This window comes from Mobula birostris, chromosome 6 (assembly GCF_030028105.1).
Source record: "Mobula birostris isolate sMobBir1 chromosome 6, sMobBir1.hap1, whole genome shotgun sequence".
Lineage (NCBI taxonomy): Eukaryota > Metazoa > Chordata > Chondrichthyes > Myliobatiformes > Myliobatidae > Mobula > Mobula birostris.
In genome coordinates this window covers 117,315,400-117,334,507 of record NC_092375.1, presented here as the reverse complement: position 1 = coordinate 117,334,507, position 19,108 = coordinate 117,315,400, and the positions used below count along the sequence as shown (strand labels likewise).

The 19,108-nt window shown below is 46.7% G+C and overlaps 1 protein-coding gene across 7 annotated transcripts in view; it reads left to right on the top strand.

Annotated features, from left to right (window-relative positions):
• Positions 1-19,108, top strand: part of LOC140199300 (tensin-1-like) — a 416,856-nt gene that overhangs the window by 28,934 nt on the left and 368,814 nt on the right. The gene's annotated exons all lie outside the window — the stretch shown is intronic.

Below are 19,108 nucleotides of genomic sequence, written 5' to 3'. Positions count from 1 at the left end.
CCTGGATAAAACCTGCTTGCCCCTGTCAGAAAACTTAAACTGGGGAGGAAGTTCATCTTTCAGCAGGATAGCAACCCAAAACATACTGCCACAGCATGGAGTGGCTTCAAATGAAGAAAATTGATGTCTTTGAGTGGCCCAGTCAAAGTCCTGACCTTAACCTGATTGAACAACTCTTACAAGATCTCAAGTTTGCTGTCCAAGTTAGTCACTCCCCAACTAACTTGGCACAGTTTGAGTGATTTTGCAAGGAGGAGTGGGCAAATCTTGCTCCATCACATTGTGCAAAGCTAATAGAGACTTATCCAAAAAGACACTGGCTGTAGTAGTTGCAAAAGGTGGCTGATTCAAGAAGCGGCTGAGGGCACTGGATACTGCAAAGGCTATGGGCCCAGACAAAATCCTCAAGACTTGTGCTCCAGAACTTGCCACGCCACTAGCCAAGCAGTTCCAGTACAGCTACAGCACTGGCATCTACCCGCAATGTGGAAAGTTGCCCAGGTATGTCCTGTACACTCGAAACAGGACAAGTCCAACCCAGACAATTACCGCCCTATCAGCCTACTCTCAATCGTCAGCAAAGTAATGGAAGGGTCATCCCAGTGCTGTCACGCAGCTCCTACTCAGCAATAGCCTGCTTACGGATGCCCAGTTTAGGTCCTGTCAAGGTCACTCAGCTCCTGACCTCATCTCCTTGGTCCAAACACGGACCAAAGAACTAATTAGCAGAGGTGAGGTGAGAGTGATAGCCCTCGACATCAAGGCAGCATCTGACCGAGTATGGCACCAAGGTGCCCTAGCTAAGATAGAGTCAATGGGAATCCCTCCCCGGTTGGAATCATACCTGACACAAAGGAAGATGGTGGTGGTGTTTGGAGGTCAATCATCTCATCCTCAGGACATCACTGCCAGAGTTCCTCAGGGAAATGTCCTAGGACCAACCATCTTCTGCTGCATCATCAATGACCTTCATTCCGTCATAAGGTCAGAAATGGGGATGTTTGCAGATGGCTGCACTATTCGTGATTCCTCAGATCGTGAAGCAGTTCTTACCCAAATGCAGCAGGACCTGGACAATATCCGGGCTTGGGCTGACAAGTAACATTTGAGCCAAGCAATTGCCAGGCAATGACCATCTCCAACGAGAGAGACTCTAACCATCATCCCTTGACATTCAGTGGCATCACCTTCACTGATTCCCCTACTGTCAACATCCTGGGGGTTAGCATTGACAGGAAACTGAACTGGTCTACCCATATAAACACCATGGCTACCAGAGCAGGTCAAAGACCAGGAATCCTGTGGCGTGTAACTCACCTCCTGACTCCCCAGAGGCTTAGGTCAGGAGTGTAATGGAATACTTGCCACTTGCCTGGATGAGTGCAGCTCCGTCAACACTCAAGAGGCTTGACACCATCCAGTACGAGGCAGCCCACTTGATTGGTACCCCTTCCACAAACATCCAATGCCTCCACCATCGACAGACAGTTGCAGCAGTGTGTACTATCGACAAGATGTACTGCAACAACACACCAAAGTTCCTAAGGCAGCACCTTCCAGACCCATGACCACTACCATCCAGAAGGACAAGAACAGCAGATACCTGGGAGCACCACCACTTGGAAATCCCCCTCCAAGTCACTCACCATCCTGACTTGGAAACATATCACTGTTCCTTCATTGTCACTGGGTCAAAATCACGGAATTTCCTCCCTACCAGCACTGTGGGTGTACCTACACCTCAGCGACTGCAGGGGTTTAAGAAGGCAGATCATCACCACCTTCTCAAGGGCAACAGGGGATGAGCAATAAACATTGGGTTAGCTGGTGACGCCCACATCCTGTAAATCAAACAAGCTAGATACTGAGCGAAGGGGCATGAATACTTTCGAACAGCTGGCATTTCAGTTGTTGAATTTTTAGTTCTTCGTGCATTACAATTTCCCTGTTTTTGAGCTCTACTGTGAAAAAAAGGAGTATGTGATTCACAAATAAAAATTCTCAATTAAATTGATCAAAATCCCGGTTGTAATTCTCATTTATGTGAACAAAGGGCTGAGGGCTGAACACTTTTACAAGGCACTGCACATGTGTTAGAGAAAACTGAATCTGAATGTGTTCAGATCATCAAAAGTGGGGACTGGGGTTCTCTGACCTCGAGGTGGAGGGAATTCCATGGAGAAAGAGGGGATTCCATGGAGAGTGAGGGATTCCATGGAGAGGGAGAGAATTCCATGGAGAGGCAGGTGGAGACTAGGGATGGGTGATTCCAATTTTGATTCTGATTTATTTATCACACGTACGTTGAAACGTGCAGTGGGAGTTTTAAATAAAGGTTTGCGGGCACAGGAATGATGAATGACAGGAAGGGGCCTGGGTTTATGGGAGCAAAGTTTGCTGTGTCCCTGTGAAGTTTGGGAGGTTCGCAGAACATGACCTGATTGTTTGGCAGCGGCTCATTTTTTGAGGACAGAACATTCTAGAAGGAAATCCGGCAGTTCATTGCCTGAAGAGGAATTAGTGATTACGTTCCCTTCCATTAACCCTCTGTGCTCTGTCAGTATAAAACACACACTCTCAAACACTCACTCACACTCACACTCACACACACACAGACATCCTCACATTCACACACATACACAAACACAAAGACACACTCACACACAGACATACTCACACACACACTCACACACGCACTGACACACGCACTCATACACACTCTCTCACACACACATTCACACACAGTCTCACACACACACACTCACACTCACACACATACATACACACAGACACTCTCACACACCTCTCACACCTCTTACACTCACACACATACACACTCACACTCTCTCACACACATACACACACTCACACACACAGACATACTCTCACACTCACACACACACTCACACACAGTCTCACACACACTCACACTCATACATACACACTCACACACACACTCTCTCTCATACACACACACACTCACACACAGACACTCACACATACACATACACACACAGACACACTCTCACACACACACACAGTCACACACACACAGACACACTCTCACACACAGACTCACACTCACTCACACACACAGACACAGACACACTCACACTCACTCACACACTCACACTCACTCTCTCACACAGTCTCACACACAGTCTCTCACACACACAGAGACACACATTCACACATACTCACACACACACACAAACACACTCACTCTCACATACACACAAACACACTCACTCACACACACAGACACACTCCCTCACATACACACACTCACAGTCACACTCACTCTTTCTCACACACACACACACTCACACACACTGACACACAATCACACTGTTCCTCTCGGTCCTTTCGCCCTCCCTCTCCCCCCCAGGGCTCCATACATCAGCTTGTTGTTCTTTGCATCCCCTTCACCCCCCACCCCAGGCAGCCTGTCAGAAACCCTGGTCTAATTGTGTCAAGCTGCCCTCACCACGGTCTTCGCTGATTTGATTTGATGTGAATAAAACATTTCACGGTGTGGTACTACGTTTCAAAGTTCAAAGCGACTTTATTATCAAAATACGTCAGCATACACTACACTGAGTTGGAACAGTGAGCAGACTCAACGGGTCACATGTCCTAATTCTGATCCCATGTCGTCAGGTCTTTGGTCTTCTGGTCAGGGTGATCCCCACACTCAAGGGCAGAGAGACTCTAACCATAAGACCATAAGACAGGAGCTGAATTAGGCCATTCAGCCCATCAAGTCTGCTCTGTCATTCCGTCATGGCTGATTTACTATCCCTCTCAACCTCGTTCTCCTGTCTTCTCCCCATAACCTCTGATGCCCTGACTGATCAAGAACCGATCAACCTTCACTTTAAATGTACCCAATGACTTGGTTTCCACAGCCATTGGTGGCAATTAGTTTCACAGATTCTTCACCCTCTGGCTAACGAAGTTTCTCCTCATCTCTGTTCTAAATGGATGTTGTTCTATTCTGAGGCTGTGTCCTCTGGTTCTATAGGAAGCAGTCTCTCCACGTTCACTCTATCTAGGCCATTTCATTTTCGATGGGTTTTAATGTGATTCCCCCTCATTCTTCTACACTCCTGTGATGACAGGACCAGAGCCATCAAATGGGCCTCACACGTTAACCCTTTCATTCCCAGAATCATTCCCTGGACCCTCTCCAACGCCAGCACATTCTTTCTTAGATAAGGAACCCCAAACTGCTCTCAATACTCCATGTGCGGTCTGACCGAGGCCTCATAAAGTCTCAGCATTATATCCTTGCTTTTATATTACAGTCCTCTGGAAATGATTGCTAACAGTGCATTTGCCTTCCTCACCACCAACTCTACGTACAAGATGAGCTTTTGGAAATCCTGCACAAGGACTCCAAAGTCCCCTTTCACCTCCGATTTTTGAACTTTCTTCCCACTTGGATAATAGTTTAGACCTTTAATCCTTCTACCAAAGTGCATGACCATTCACTACATTCGACTTGCCATTTTGCCCATTCTCCTAATTTGTCTAAGATTTTCCACAAACTCCCTGCTTCCTTAACACTACCTGCCCATTCACTTACGTTGTATTGTCCGCAGGCTTTGCCGCAAAGCCTTCATCCAGGTCATCGATATTTAACGTGAAAGGAAGCACATGTGGAACAGCACGAGTCACCAGTGGACAACTAGAAAAGGCTCCCATTATTCCCACTCTGCCTCCTATCAGTCAGCAAATCTATCCATGCTAGTCCATTTCCAGTAATACCCTCCATGGGCCCTTATCTTGTTAAGTAGCCTCACATGTGGCACCTTGTCAAAGGTTTACTGAAAATCCAAGTAAACAACATCCACTGACTCTCCTTTCTCTACCCTGCCCTTTATTTCTTCAAAGAATTCCAACAGATTTCTCAGGCAAAATTACCCCTGAAGGAAACCATGCCGACTTTGACTTAATTTATTATGTGTCTGCAAGTACTTGAAAACCTCATTCGTAATGATGGACTCCAACATCTTTCCAACCACTAATGTCAGGCTAACTGGCCCATAATTTCCTTTCTTTTGTCTCTCTCCCTTCTTTATAGAGTGATGTAATGTTTACAATTTTCCAGTCTTCTGGAACCATTCCAGAATCTAATGATTCTTGAAAGATTATTACTAATGCCTCCACAATCTTTTCAACTTTCAGAACCTAGGGTGTAGTCCATCTGGTCCAGGTGACGTATCTGTTTTCAGACCTTTCAGCTTCCAAAGCACCTTCTCCTTAGGAATAGCAACAGCACCCACTTCTGCCCCCTGACACTCTCGGCTTTCTAGCAGACTGGTTGTATCTGCCACAGAGAAGACTGATACAAAATACTTACTAAGATTTTCGCCATTTCTACCTCCCCCACTACTACCTCTCTAGTGTCATTTCCAGCCATTTGATATCTATTCTTGCCTTTCTCCTACTCTTTATACATTTGAAAAAACACTTAGTATCTACTTTTATAACTTACCTGCATATTGCAACTTCTCTCTCCTTATTGCTTTTTCTGTTACCTTCTGTTGGTTTTTAAAAGTTTTTTAATCCTTTAAAATTCTTGCTAATTTCTGCTACATTATCTGCCATCTCTGTTGTTTTCATGTTGTCTTTGACTTCCCTTGTCAGCCAGGACTGTGTCATCTCCCTTTGGAATACTTTTTTTGGGATGTATTAATCCCATGCCTCCCAAATTGCCCCCAGAAACTCCAAACATTTCTGCTCTGCTGTCATCCCTGCCCCTGTGACCTTCCCCTTTGGCCAGTTCCTCTCTCACGCCCTTTTCTCCACAGACTCTTGGGCATTCCATGACCCAGTTGTAGGTTATTCCCCTCTCCCCAACAGTATGCAGAGTGGTATACTCATTATTGAGGGGATCAGCCACAGTGTTGGCTGCCTGTTCCCTTTCCCTCTCCCACGTACCTGCCTCCCGTAACTCAGGAGTGACTCCGTCCCGCCAGCTCCTATCTCTCAACTCCTCGCTCTCCTGTATGAGCCTCAGGTCACTGAGTTGCAGCAGCAGGTCCTTAGCACCTGGTCTCCAAGGAGCTGCAACTTGGTGCGCTTGGAGAAAATGGATTTAACAGGGATACTGGAGGTCTCCCAGAGTTCCCACATCTCACATGAGCAACATCCCAGTACCCCTGGAGCCACTCTCATCACACTGACAGGGTTAGTTTAATCTAGTTTGGCAGGGAAGATGGGAAACAGAGCACCGGGTCACAAAGTGGAGGGACGGAGAGGAAGGTGGATGTCAGGGCCAATAAAAACAGGCAGGAGCAAAGTAATAGATACAATAGGATGGATAGTCTGAAGTGTGCGTATTTTAACAAGTAGTATTATGGGTAAAGGAGATGAACTTAGAGCATGGATCAGTACATGGAACTATGAAGCTGTGGCCATTACAGAGACTTGGTAAAGAGAGGAACAGAAATGGGTGCTTAATGTCCCAGATTTTGCTATTTTAGAAAAGATAGAGATGGAGAAAAAAGTGTAGGGTGGGGGAGTTGCACTATTAATCAGGGACTATCACAGCTGCACGCATATGGGACATAATGGAGGACTCGTCCATTGAGTTTATATGGGTAGAACTCAAATAAATCTGGGAAGGGTACAATCACTCTGATAGGACTGTTCTACAGACCCCCAGTAGGTACCTGGACATTGAGGAACAGATGTGCAGGCAAATTAAGAAAAGGTGTAAAATCAGTAGAGTTGTTGTCAACTTCTGGGACCTTTTGAGTGCCAGAGGTTTAGATGGGAAAGAATTTGTTTGGTGCATCCAGGAAGGTATCTTAAATCAATACGTACAAGTGCAGGGCGATAATGGACCTGGTATTGGGTATTGAGCCTGGCAAGTTGATTGACCTCTCATTGGATGAGCAGTTAGGGAACAGTGACCACAACTCCTTAAGTTTTAACATAGCTATGGATAAGGATAAGTATGGACCTTGTGGGAGAGTTTTAAACTGGAGCAGGGAAAATTATGAGAGCATTAGGCAGGAACTAGGGAGAGTTAATAGGGAACAGCTGTTTTTTGGGAAAGTCCACATTGGACATGGAGGGTGTTTAAAGACCACCTGCACAGGGTACAGGACCGGGATGTTCCAGTCAGAAGGAAAGATAAGAGAACCTTGGATGTTGAGAGAGGTGATGAATTTAGTTAAGAAGAAAAAGCAAAAGTTTATAAAGCTTAGGAAGCTAGAATCAAAAGAGCCCTTGAGGATTCTAAAGAAGCCAGAAAATAACTCAGGAAGGGAATTAGGAAAGCTAGAAGGGGCCATGAAGAGTCACTGGCAAGTAGGATTAAAGAAGCATTCTATAAATACAGTAAGAGCAAGAAGATCACTAGGGAGAGGGTCAGATAACTCATGGATAAAGTGGGGAACATTTTCTTGGATGCAGAGGATGTGGGTGAGGTGCTTAATGAGTACTATACCTCGGGAGAAAGATGTGGAGAATAAGGAGATAAGGGCTGAGCACAATTTAAAGTAAAGGAGGAGGCAGTGTTAAAGAGCATTAAGGTTGATAGGTCCCCTGGACTTGAAGGGATATACCCAGGTTATTGAGAGAGGAAAGAAAAGAGATTGCTGGGGCCTTAAACAATATTTTCATGTCTGCTCTAGCCTCAGGTGAGGACCCAGACGATGGGTGTGTAGCTAATGTTCCATTATCCAAGAATCCTGAAAACTATAGACTGGTGAGCTTCACATCAGTTGTAGGGAAATTACTGGAGAGAATTCTTAGGGATAGGATTTATTGGCATTTAGAAAACCATAGCCTAATTAGGGAGAACTAGCATGGCTTTGTGCGGGGCAAGTTGTGTCTTACGAACTTGATTGAGTTTTCTGATGAAGTGTCGAGGGTGTTGTGGATAGTATAGAAGATTGGCAAAGAATACAACAGGGGATATAGACCAGTTGCAGATAGGGGTGGAGACATGGAAAATAGAGTTTAACCCAGCCAAATGCTAAGTGTTGCACCTTGGCTGGTCAAGTGCAAAGAGACAGTAGGGGGCAAGACCACAACAGTGTTGGTGAGCAGAGGGATCTTGGAGTCCAAGTTCATAGCTCCCTGAAAGTGGTAACACAGGTTGACAGGGTGGTGCAGAAGGAATAGGGCATTCTTGCCTCTATTAGTTGAGGCATTGAATTGAAAAGTCAGGAAGTTATGTTGCAGCTTTATAGTTAGGCTGCATCTGGAGTGCTGTACACAGTTCTGCTTGCCATAGGAAGGATATCATGGCTTTGGAGAGAGTCCAGAAGAGGTTTACCAGGATGTTGCCTGGATTAGAGGGCATGTGCTGTAATGAGAGGGTGGGCCAACTTCTGGAGTGGTTGAATCTGAGAGGAGATCTGATTGATGTTTATAAAATTATGAGAGGTTTAGGCAGAGTAGACAGAGAGTATCTTTTCCCCAGGGTTGAAATGTCTGATACCAGAGGGCATGCATTGAAGGTGAGAGGGGATAAGGTCAAAGAAGATGTGAGGGCCCAGTTCTTTTACACAGAGGGGAGTGGGTGTCTGGAACGTGCTATCTGGGGTGGTGGTAGAGGCAGAAACATTAGGGACTCTTAAGAGACATTTAGTTAGGCACATGAATACAAGGGAAATGGAGGGATATGGACATTGTGTAGGCAGAAGGGATTAGTTTAGTTGGCCCTTTGGTGACTAATTTAATTGGTTCAGCACAATGCTGTGGGGCTAAGATCCTGTTCCTGTGCTGTACTGTACTGGTCTGTGTTCTATGTTCTAGCTCTTTGTTCTACTCTGAATGCCTGGAAGAAATAAATCTCAGGGTAGCATCTGCTGACCTATACGTACTTCAATAATAAATTTACTTTGAACTTGGAACGTTTATTTTAAAGTCCTGAAGGCAGGCAGGCTCTGTGGAGGTTTTGGCGTTGGGGATTTAACAGACCATAAACATCAGCAGAAATGCAAAGGAGGAATGTATGGCTGTGTTTTAGAATTGGAGGTGAGGAGGGTGGGATGTGTTTTCATCAATGTGCTGTCCCTGACTGCCACCTAATTGTTGAGACATTGGTTTCTGCATCAATGGGAGCAGGGAGAGGCCATTCAGCCCCTCTAGTATGTTCTATCCTTCACTAAGTTCATGTCTTAGTTGCCACACAAGTTGTTAGGGTGGTTAAGAAGGCGTATGGTGTGTTGGCCTTCATTAGTCAGGGGACTGAGTTCAAGAACCACGAGGTAATGTTGCAGCTCTATAAAACCCTGGCTGGACCACACTTAGAATATTGTGCTCAGTTCCGGATGCTTTATTATAGGAAGGATGTGGAAGCTTTAGAGAGAGTGCAGAGGAGATTTACCCAGATGCTGTCAGGATTAGAGGGCATGTCTTATGAGGACACGTTGAGTGAGTTTGGGCTTTTCCCTTTGGAGCACAAGAGGATGAGAGGTGACTTGCTAGAGGTGTACAAGAAGATAAGAGGCATAGATCAAGTGGACAGCTAGAAGCTTTTTACTAGGATGCAAACGGTTAGTGCCAGTGGGCATAACTTTAAGGCGGAAAGTATAGGTGGGATGTCAGAGGTAGATTTTTTACTTGGAGAGTAGTGGGTGCATGAAACGCCCTGCCGGGGTGCTGGTAGAGACAGCTATATTAGGGACATTTAGTCTGTTAGGCAGGCACATGAATGATAGGAAAATGAAGGGCTTTGTGGGAGGGAAGGTTTAGATTGATATTGGAGTAGGTTAAAAGGTCAGCAAAACATCATTGGCCGAAAGGCCGGTACAATACTGTAGTGTTTTATGTTCTATATTCCCTTTGTTCTCCCCACACTTCTGGAAGCTATTCCTGTATTCTCAGTGAAGACTGTCCAAAGTAATTATTCACTGTTCTGTTCCCTGTTATAAATCTCCCCATTTATCACTGAGTCTTCATGAAGCTACAGGATTTCTTTTTACAAACTCATAGACAGTTTGCAAACCTCTTACTCTTTTCTTTGAAACATTATCCACAAACTCTATTATTCCTTTTTAAGTATTTTGCTGAACTCTTAATTATTCCCATCCGCTAGTCTTACTGCTCTTTCTGCAACCTTACAGTTCTCCTCCTCTCAGTAAATCTGAATTTTCTTGTTCCTATTTCTCCATCTTTCTCTCTCACACACAAACATTCACTCACACATACACACTCACTCTCTTTCTATCTGTGTGTGTGTGTGTGTGTGTGTACATCCCTCCCTTCCCTTTCTCCGCCTCCCTTTCTCTCACACAGTCTCTCTAGCACACACAAAAACATTCTCTCTCTCCCCCCTTCTCTCTCTCTCTCTCTCTCTCTCTTTCATCAGTCAGGAGATTGTGTCTAGAAATCGAGACGTTTGTTGCAGTTGTACGAGTTGTTGGGGAGGCCTCACTTGGAGTATGATCTTACAGAGTTGATCACCCTGTTATTGGAAGGATGTGGTTAAGCACAGAGAAGATTTCTGTGTCATAATGGGGGGCGTTGGGAACGGATCCAAATGCAAGACACAGACACTGAAATACTAGGAACAGGAACGGACAAAACTAAATAACAGGACAGGAACACAGACTAGCCTAGGGAAGCAGGACCAGGACGAGGGACTGGGAACAAGGAGCCTGGGCGTGGACTCCAAGCCAGAAACTGGGTAAGGGCCCAGAACCCGGGTCTTGACTCAGGCTTGGACCCCAAAACCAGGCGAAGACATGGCAAGGCTCGGGTTCTTGGAGACCAAGCGAAGACGTGATGAGGCTCAGGTTCTTGGAGGCCAGGCGAGGACATGACGGGGCAAGGGTACTTCAAGGCAACTCCTGGGCAGGACGCGGGACTCCACCCCACGGAGGCAAGGACATGGAGGGATAGATCCAACCGCAGGGTAACGGCAAACAGCCTGGCTTACCCGATGGAGGCAAGGGACAGGAAGGGAGCTAGGTCCAGGGTGGCTCCAAGACTCAAGGAGGCCAGTAACTTCGGTGGGCTACGGAACAGCCAAATCCATATCTCGACAACTACACTAGCCTTCCACCGGTAGGTTGCTCCAAGGGAAGACTGACGAAACAACTTAGCACCCACACTCGATCCCAGGGCCACTTATATTCCCAGCCCCAAGATGAGCATCAGGTGACAGCCGGAAGACCCAGAGTCCGGAGTCCGCGGACCGGACCGTGAACCGGAATGCGGATTTCGGACCGGACCCTGACATTTTGAGGATGTTGCCGGAATTAGAGGGCTCGAGGTGTAGGAAAGATTAGTCAGGGACAGAACCGGAACCAGAATCAGAGTCGATACTATCACTGGCCTTTGTTGTGAAATCGATTGTTTTACGGTCACAGTACAAGTCAAGTTCATTAACCATACACATGTATACAGCTAAATAAAACATTGTTCCTCGGGGGCCGAGGTGCATGGAGCCGCACACATAGTTACAACCCGATATATCGCACATCGCTACAGCATTATCCCAAGTGCCGGCGTGTCGTGGCCTGAAGATTGACGGTGCACAGGATGCTGCCCTGGGGCCACGTTTCTACAAGAACAAGCTCGCATCTTGTGCTGGGTCTGCCGTAGAAAAGGGGCAAGTTAGATTGCCCTGCCTCGCACTGGGTCAGCCGCAGACGAAGGCAGCCCAGCTCGTTTCTCAGGGAGCGAACACTGGAGAGCAGCACCGATGGGTCTGCCTGCCTGCAGGGGTCAGCCCCTAAACCAGGATTCCAGCGCGCCGGCCGCACCTCTGTCCTCTCACACGCTTCCTTCATCGCCCTGGGTGACAACAAGCAACGCCGCAGCATGAGAGCCCTGTCTACACAACAACCGAGACCACACAGTTCCCTCCCCCACATCAATCTCACCAATGAACCGGACTCGTGGTATCTTGTATTACCAGGGTCTTGTGATCACAGGAAAAATGTTTAAAACAAACACCAAAATAACCATTAGACAGAGGAGAGACTGTCTAAAGTATTCCCTAATGTTGATAGTTATTGTGATGGATGTAAAACTGAGACAGCTACACTGACACACATGTTTTGGTCCTGTTCTATACTGGAACAGTTCTGGAAGTCAGTTTTTTCGACAACTTCTATAGCACTTAAAATTAATTTTCAACCTAACAAATTAACTGTGCTTTTTGGAATAATTCCTCAAAATATCCGTGGTATCTCTGTGTCTGACCAACATGTTATTGCATTTGTTACATTGATAGCTAGGAGGGCCATTTTGTTGAAGTGGACGGATACATCAGCTCCCACTTTGTCACAATGGTTCTCTCAAGTGATGCTATGTCTTAGCTTGGAGAGAATTAGAGGTCGAACCTTTGAACCTATGTTTGATTTTGAGAAAAGATGGGGTTCATTTGCTCATTATTATCATTTGAGTTAATCGATAAATTTTCTCCATGATCTAATTGTAAATTTTAGGTACAATTTTTTTTCTTGCTGGTGGTTTGATGTTTACCTTTAGAAGCTTTTTGTATGACGCACGGCCCCGGGATTGAACACCTAATGGCTTTTTTCCCCACTTTTTCTCACTCAGTAGGGTTTTTGTTCAATCACCAAAATTTTTTCAATATTTAAAATAACATTTTTTTTTCTTGAGACATTGTAAGTGTTGCCTACTTCGATGTACTCGTGTTAATTTAGGATAATAATAATAAAAAGATTTGAAAAGAAAGAAAATAACGTTGTGCGCCACAGTACCATAGCGATTAGCACGATGCATATACCGCTCGGCGCGTCGGAGTTCAGAGTTCAATTGCGCCTTCCTCTGTAAGCAGGTCTGTACGTTCCTCTTCGTGTGCGTATGGGTTTCCTCCGGGTGCTACAGTTTTCTCCCAAAGACGTAGCATTGAGTAGGTTAGTTGGTCATTGTAAATTGTCTAGGGTTAAATGGTGGCGGGGGTGGCTGGGAGGTGCGGCTTGTAGGGGCAGAAGGACCCATTCTGCGCTGTTTCTCTAAATAGACAGAATTATAAATAAATAAAGTACAAAACGTGAAACAATGAGGACGTGTTCATGCATTCATGGTCTGTTCAGTAATCTGATGTCAGAGGGGAAGAAACTGTTCCTGAAACACAGAGTGTGGCTCTTCCAGCTCCTGTACTGCCTCCCCAGTGGTGCTATGAGGAGAGGGCATGTCTGGGAGGGTGAGAGTCCTTAATGGTGGATGCTGCCTCCTCCAAGCACCGCTTCTCGAAGATGTCCTCAAAGGCAGGGAGGTCCGAGCTCGTGATGTATCTGCCTGAATCTACAAGCCTCCGCAGCCTCTTGTGGTCCAGATGGTGACACAAACAATCAGAATGCTCCCTACCACACATCTGGAGAGGCTTGCCAGGCTAGGTCCTTACTCCTCGGAGAAAGAAGAGTGACTTTATCAAAATATTTAACATTATGAGAGGCATGGGTAATCTTTTCCCCAGGGTAGGGGAGACCAAAACCAAGAGGCATAGGTTTAGGGTGAGAGGGAAAAGATTTAAAAGGAACCTGAGGGACTATTTTTTCACCCAGAGCATAGTGAGTGTATGGAATGAGCTGCCAGATAAAGTGGTTGAGGCCAATAGTATCTTATAAGAAGTAGTCAGATAGGTAAATGGAGAGGTGAGTCTTGGAGGGAGATGGGCTGAATACAGACAATTGGGACAAACTGGGTGGGCGCCATGGTTGGCATGAACTGGATGGACTAAAGGGTCTGTAACTGTGCAGTATTACTCCATGACTCTGACCTGACATCTCCATCTCTGTCTCTATGCCTCTCTGTCTCTATCTCCCAGTCCCTCTCTGTCTCTCTCTCACACAGTGAGAAATACACACACTCACACTCACACTCACACATACACTCACACTCACGCACATACACACACACTCACACTCACACACACACTCATGCACACACACTCACACTCACACTCACACACACACACTCACACACACACTCTCTGTCTGTCTCTCTCCTTCCCTCTCTCACTCTATCTTTCTCTCTATTTCTCTCATTCCCTCTCTTTCTATCCCTCTCCTTCCCTCTCTCTCTCCCCATTCTCTCTCCTTCCCGTTCTCTATCTCTCTCTATTTCTCTCCTTCCCTCTCTCTCTCACCCCCTCTCTCTCCCCTTCCCTCTCTCTCTCTATTTCTCTCATTCCCTCTCTCTCCCTCCCCCCTCTCCCTCTTACCCCTCTCTCTCTCCTCTCTATACACAACAAGAGTAGTTGTAAATTAAAAACTCCCATTTTTTACTAACATCACCCAACATCTCTTTCTTTCTCTCCTCTATTTCCCAAGAGGGTTGAGAGGGTGCAGGGGAGAGAGTGAGTGTGAGGGGCAGTGAGGCAGGGGGTGCGGGGGAGAGTGGGAAGCCCAAAGACGGAACTTGGCACTGGTGATGTTGGACTGGTGTGAGAACTCTCGATTCGTATTGGTTTTAGGTCAGGCTCTCTGAAAGTCATTGTGTTCCTGAGTGCGTTCACTGATTCACCTTCGGAGTGTGGAACAGATAAACTCGCTTCTGTTGGGGTGAGTGAGGAGCAGAAGATGGCCAGACCCTCAAACACACAGCAAATCTGCAGGTTCAGAACAGGCAGAGGCTGGGGTTAAACGTATCTGTCCCAAAGACCGTAACACATAGGAACAGAATTAGGCCATTTGGCCCATCGACACAACTCCACCATTCCACCATTCCGCAGACCCCTTGGTCCCTCAGACCACAGGGGTTCCCACCCTCAAGTCCTCACACCCCTTGGTCCCTCAGACCACAGGGGTTCCCAATCTCCATTCCACACACCCCTCGGTCCCTCAGACCACAGGGGTTCCCACCCTCAAGTCCTCACACCCCTCGGTCCCTCAGACCACAGGGGTTCCCAATCTCCATTCCACACACCCCTCGGTCCCTCAGACCACAGGGGTTCCCAATCTCCATTCCACACACCCCTCGGTCCCTCAGACCACAGGGGTTCCCACCCTCAAGTCCTCACACCCCTTGGTCCCTCAGACCACAGGGGTTCCCAATCTCCATTCCACACACCCCTCGGTCCCTCAGACCACAGGGGTTCCCACCCTCAAGTCCTCACACCCCTCGGTCCCTCAGACCACAGGGGTTCCCAATCTCCATTCCACACACCCCTCGGTCCCTCAGACCACAGGGGTTCCCAATCTCCATTCCACACACCCCTCGGTCCCTCAGACCACAGGGGTTCCCAATCTCCATTCCACACACCCCTTGGTCCCTCAGACCACAGGGGTTCCCAATCTCCATTCCACACACCCCTCGGTCCCTCAGACCACAGGGGTTCCCAATCTCCATTCCACACACCCCTCGGTCCCTCAGACCACAGGGGTTCCCACCCTCGGGTCCATGGACCTCTCATATAATGGTCAGGTTGCGGGGCATAACAAAGGTTGGGAACGCCCGCTCGAGTATAAAACGAGAGGACAGAAATGGAATCAGGTTTATCATCACTGACACGTCGTGAAATGTGTTGCTTTGTGACGGCATTACAGTGCAATGCATAAACATAGGATAGGTTACAAAAATAGCTAAACATTGCAATAAGGAATACTGGTGTTGCGTTCATGGGTTCATGGGCCATTCACAAATCAGATGGTGGAGTGGAAGAGACTGTTCTTAAAAACATTTGGTGGCTGTGTGGAGCCCCTGCTGGGGTGGTGGGAGAGGCCCATACATTGGGGACTTATAAGAAACTCTTAGACAGGCACATGGTTGATAGAAAAATGGAGGGCTATGTGGGAGGGAAGGGTTAGATTGACCTTTGAGTAGAATAAAATGTTAGCAGCACATTGTGAGCTGAAGATCCGGAACTGTACGGTAGTGTTCTATGTTCTTTTGTTACTGGGTGTGGTTCGTCAGGCTCCTGTATGTCCCAGAATGTGAAAGTCCTAAGAAAGTCTTTGACAAGTTGCTGCACACGAGGCTGTTTCTCAAGATGAGAGTCCATGGTATTACAGGAAGGATACGAGCATGGATAGGGGATCGGCTGACTGGCAGGGGGCAAAGAGGGGGGATTAATGTGGTCTTTTCTGATTGGCTGCTGGTGATCAATGGGGTTCTCCAAGGGTCAGTGTTTGGCCTGATTCTTTTCACGTTATATGGCAATGATTTGGGTGACAGCATTGACAGCTTTGTGGTCAAGTTTGTGGACAATATGAAGATGGGTGAAGGGGCAGCTAGTGTTGAGAAATCAAGGAGTCTACAGAAGAACTTAGACAGATTGGGAGAACGGGAAGAGTATTGGCAGATGGAATATAGTGTAGGGAACTATACGGTTATACACTTTGGTAGAGGAATAAAGGTGTAGAAGTTTTTCTAAATGAGAAGAAAATTCAAAAATCAGAAGATCAAAGGGACTTTGGAGTCCTCATGTAGGATGCCTTAAAAGTTGACTTGCAGGCTGAGCTGGTGGTGAGGAAGACAAATGCAATGTTAGTGGTCGTTCTGAGAGGACTAGAATAAAAAAGCAAGGATGTAATGCCAAAGATTTACAAGGCATTGGTCAGACGACACTTGGAGTTTGGGCCCCTTATCTATGAAAAGATGTGCTGTCATTGGAGACGGGCCAGAGGAGGCTCACGAGAATGATTCAGGGAATGAAAGAATTAACATCTGAGGAGTACTTAATGGCTCTGCGCCTGTACTCGCTGGAGTTTAGAAGATGACAGGGAGCTCGTTGAAAGGCACAGACAGAGTGAATGATAATGGGGGAGCCTTGGACTAGTGAGCACAGCCTCAGAATAGAGGGACATCCATTTAGTACAGAGATGAGGAGGAATTTCTTTAGCCAGAGGGTCATCATCATAGCTTGTCACACCAGACAGCCAGCCACTCTAGTGTTGTTGTTTGATGTTGAGCAGATCACTGTCAGGTGAGAGTGGGCAGTTGCGCAGAACGTGTTCAATGTTCTCACCCTTTCGCCACACTCACGGGATTCGCTGGTCCTTAAACCCCACTTCACTATATTGTCTCCCGTCCTACAAACTCCCGCTGTCGCTCTGTTGAGAGTGCACCAATTCCGTCTGTCAAGCAGTGCCCCGTCTGGTAACGTTTCTGTGGCGTCTTGCACTGTATTGTTTGGTGGGGTTCTGGCTTCTGTTTGTTGCCAGAGGTCAATCCTGTATGTTTGGGGAGGTGTTCTGTGCGGTAGTTCCTCCACTGTAGCAAAGCTTTTCCTCGATTTTAAGCAGTTGGAAATTGGCACATGGTGATGGCCAGAGGGTAGTGCATCTGTGGAATTCATTGCTACAGACAACTGTGGAGGCCAGGTCACTGAGTGTATCTAAAGTGCAGATTGATTGGTTCTTGATGAGTCAGGGCATCAAAGGAGCAGACTCGATGGGCCGAAAGGCCTAATTCTGCTCCTATCAGGCAGGAACTTGGAAGCATAAATTGGAAACAGACGTTCTCAGGGAAATGTACGGAAGAAATGTGGCAAATGTTCAGGGGATATTTGCGTGGTACGTTCCAATGAGACAGGGAAAGGATGGTAGGTATGGGAACTGTGGTGTAGAAAGGCTGTTGTAAATCTAGTCAAGAAGAAAAGAAGAGCTTACAAAGGATTCAAAAAGCTAGGTAATGATGGGGAGCTAGAAGATTATAAGGCTAGCAGGAAGGAGCTTAAGAAAGAAATTAGGAGAGCCAGAAGGAACCATGAGAAGGCCTTGGTGGACAGGATTAAGGAAAACCCCAAGGCATTCGACAAGTATGTGAAGAGCTAGAGGATAAAGTGCGACAGAATAGGACCAATCAAGTGTGACAGTGGAAAAGTGTGTTTGGAACCGGAGGAGATCGCAGAGGTACTTAGTGAGCACCTTGCTTCAGTATTCAGTATGGGAAAGGATCTTGGCGATTGTAGGGATGACTTACAGCAGACTGAAGAGCTTGAGCATATAGACATTAAGAAAGAGGATGTGCTGGAGCATTTGGAAAGCATCAAGTTGGTTAAGTCACCGGGACCAGACAGGATGTACCCCAGGCTACTGTGGGAGGCGAGGGAGTAGATTGCTGAGCCTCTGGCGATGATCCCATCAATGGGGATGGAGGAGGTTCCGGAGGATTGGAGGGTTGCAGATGTTGTTCCCTTATTCAAGAAAGGGAGTAGAGATAGCCCAGGAAATTATAGACCAGTGAGTCTTACTTCAGTGGTTGGTAAGTTGATGGAGAAGATCCTGAGAGGCAGGATTTATCAACATCTGGACAGGCATAATATGATTAGGAATAGTCAGCATGGTTTTGTCAAGGGCAGGTCGTGCCTTACAAGCCTGATAGAAATTTTTGAGGATGTGACTAAACACACTGATGAAGGTAGAGCAGTAGATGTGGTGTATATAGATTTCAGCAAGGCATTTGATAAGGTACCCCATGCAAGGCTTATTGAGAAAGTAAGGAGGTATGGGGATACAAGGAGATGATGCTTTGTGGATCCAGAACTGGCTTGCCTACAGAAGGCAAAGAGTGGTTGTAGACGGGTCATATTCTGCATGGAGGTCAGTCACCAGTGGTGTGCCTCAGGGATCTGTTCTGGGACCCCTATCTTCATGATTTTTATAAATGACCTGGATGAGGAAGTGGAGGTATGGGTTAGTAAATTTGCTGATGACACAAAGGTTGGAGGTGGTGGGGATAGTGTGGAGAGCTGTCAGATAGGATGCAAAAATGGACTGAGAAGTGGCAGATGGAATTCAACCCAAATAAGTGTGAGGTGGTTCATTTTGGTAGATCAAATATGATGGCAGAATATGGTATTAATGGTAAGACTCTTGGCAGTGTGGAAGATGAGAGGAATCTTGGAGTCCGAGTCCATAGGACACTCAAAGCTGCTGCGCAGTTTGACTCTGGTTAATAAGGCATACAGTGCATTGGCCTTCATCAACCGTGGGATTGAGTTTAGGAGCCAAGAGGTAATGTTGCAGCTATATAGGACCCTGGTCAGACCCCACTTGGAGTACTGTGCTCAGTTCTAGTCGCCTCACTATCAGAAGGATGTAGAAACCATAGAAAGGGTGCAGAGGAGATTTACAAGAATGTTCCTGGATTGGAGAGCATGCCTTATGAGAATAGGTTGAGTGAACTCGGCCTTTTCTCCTTGGAGTGATGGAGAATAAGA